Here is a 2,915-nt window from a genome sequence, read left to right on the forward strand (position 1 = left end):
ACCGGGAAGCAACTTCTGGAGAAAGTCCATGCCGGGCAGTGTGGAGTACATGCAGCATCCAGAACACTAGTCGGGAAGGTTTTCAGGTCAGGATTCTATTGGCCCACAGCGAAGAATGATGCAGCCGAGTTAGTTCAGAGATGCGAAGCTTGCCAATACCTGTCAAAGCAACAGCACATGCCAGCACAGCAGCTACAGACCATACCAGTTACCTGGCCTTTCGCATGCTGGGGACTGGATATGATTGGACCTTTCAAGAAAGCTCAAGGGGGATATACTCATGTATTGGTGGCGATTGATAAATTCACTAAATGGATAGAGTTCAAGCCCATTGCTTCTTTAACCTCTGCTAAAGCCATGGAATTCATACAAGACATAATATTCAGATTTGGGATACCAAACAATATCATCACTGATTTGGGATCCAACTTCACCAGTTCAGAATTCTTTGACTTCTGCGAGCAAAAAAGCATTCAGATCAAGTATGCATCTGTAGCCCATCCGAGAGCCAACGGTCAGGTTGAGCGAGCCAATGGAATGATATTGGAGGCACTTAGAAAAAGGGTCTTTGATAAAAACGAAAAATTCGCAGGAAAATGGATAAGAGAATTGCCTTATGTTGTTTGGAGCTTGAGAACCCAACCTAGCCGGGCCTTGCATGGAAACACTCCTTTCTTCATGGTCTATGGGTCGGAGGCAGTACTACCTGCTGATCTCAAGTTTGGGGCGCCAAGATTGATCTTCGAAAGCATAGCAGAAGCCGAAGCCACTAGGCTGGAGGATATTGACGTACTTGAAGAAGAACGACTGAATGCAGTGATTCAATCAGCACGATACCAGCAGACTCTAAGGCGCTACCACGACAAAGCTGTGCGGCAACGTTTCTTTTCGATGGGAGACCTCGTCCTCCGCCGAATTCTAACGGGGGAGGGACGGCACAAGTTATCACCCTTATGGGAAGGACCTTTCATAGTAGCAGAGGTCACTCGTCCCGGATCATATCGCCTCACCCAGATGGATGGCACAGAAGTTGGGAACTCCTGGAACATAGAGCACCTCCGAAAGTTTTACCCCTAGCTGTATCTCAAAACAGCCAGGGCAACCCTGTATTCTGTATAATGGAAATACGTCATCAATAAAGAGAGATTTCAAAGATACTTGGCTCATTTATGGTTGACTTGCATTCTTACTTAACTCGGGGTGACCACTATGCCCTACAAACGGAGCAATCGACTTAAGTCGGCAACGACTTAAGGCGGTGCAACATGCTCGCGCTTACTTAACTCGGGGTGACCACTATGCCCTACAAACGGAGCAATCGACTTAAGTCGGCAACGACTTAAGGCGGTGCAACATGCTCGCGCTTACTTAACTCGGGGTGACCACTATGCCCTACAAACGGAGCAATCGACTTAAGTCGGCAACGACTTAAGGCGGTGCAACATGCTCACGATTACTTAACTCGGGGTGACCACTATGCCCTACAAACGGAGCAATCGACTTAAGTCGGCAACGACTTAAGGCGGTGCAACATGCTCACGCTTACTTAACTCGGGGTGACCACTATGCCCTACAAACGGAGCAATCGACTTAAGTCGGCAACGACTTAAGGCGGTGCAACATGCTCACGCTTACTTAACTCGGGGTGACCACTATGCCCTACAAACGGAGCAATCGACTTAAGTCGGCAACGACTTAAAGCGGTGCAACATGCTCACGCTTACTTTACCTAGGGTGACCACTATACCCTACTAACGGAGTTACCGGCTAAAAAGTCATTGACGGCTTAAACCGGTATAGCATACTCGCGCTTATGCAGTTCAAGGGATGATCTCCATATCCCGCAAACAAACTTCATAATCATCATGTAGCGTTACCACAAATTCAAAATTCGGATACAATAAGAAAGTGGTTACGTCATTCGAATGATAAGCCGATAACCTCTAACGAGTACTTGATCATGCTAACTGCGCGCTCTGAGCACGCGAACTGTTTCTTTATTTTCCAATGTCTTTCTCAGGAACGACCGACGAAGAAGGGCGATTCGAAGAATCAGGGGCAGCATTCACATCGGCTCTTATATCTTCAGGGACAACCACGCCGGGTCTTCTCATCAAGATTCGTCCCGCCCGAATGGCCTTGTCCAGGGCCTTATCGCGCTGAGCTTTGAAAGTGACAGCAGCTTCTTCGGCAACTTTAACAGCCTGCTGAGCAGTTTCTAACTCCTGAGCAATGGATTTCTTAGAAGCTCGGAGTCCCTTGATGGTGGCATCCTTTGCCGATAACAACTGTGTAAGACGGGTCACTTCGTCCGAGGATTCTTGCAGCTGACGGCGCTGATTGTCAAGCTCCTCCATCGTAAAACGGTGGCTCCTCTCCAAGATGGTCAGCGAGTTGCTGGAGTCTCGGTACAATCTGTCCAGGTTGTCGCGAGAAGCAGCAAGGATGCGTTTTTCTTCCTACAAGCAAAAATCAACTCATTCAGAATCCAAGAGTATGATAAGGCGAAGCACGGGTTCGTAAGCTACCTTCTCAGAGTCAAGCTGAGCATGAAGAGAAGAACTCAGAGCGTTGGCATCATCCAAAGCCGCAGAGACCTGACTCAACTCGATCTGACTCTGAGAATACTTCTCCTCGAAGTCAGCGCATCGTCGAGCCATTTCAGCTTGATCTTGGGAATGTTTCTCTTCAAGAACTGTGATCTGCCGAGTCATCCCTATCAAGAGGTATTCAGACAAAATGAGGTCAGAAGGTAAAACAATCCACGGACAAGAACAAAGAAGAAGAAGAAAGGACACTAACCAGCATTAGTTGCCTCCAACTCAGATACACGACCCCGAAGCAACACCGGATTCCAACGCTCAAGAGATAAAGCCACCTCCGGGATGGAAGCACCCTGCGACTTCAGCTGGCCG

Source organism: Zea mays, chromosome 2, assembly GCF_902167145.1.
Source record: "Zea mays cultivar B73 chromosome 2, Zm-B73-REFERENCE-NAM-5.0, whole genome shotgun sequence".
Taxonomy (NCBI): Eukaryota; Viridiplantae; Streptophyta; class Magnoliopsida; order Poales; family Poaceae; genus Zea; species Zea mays.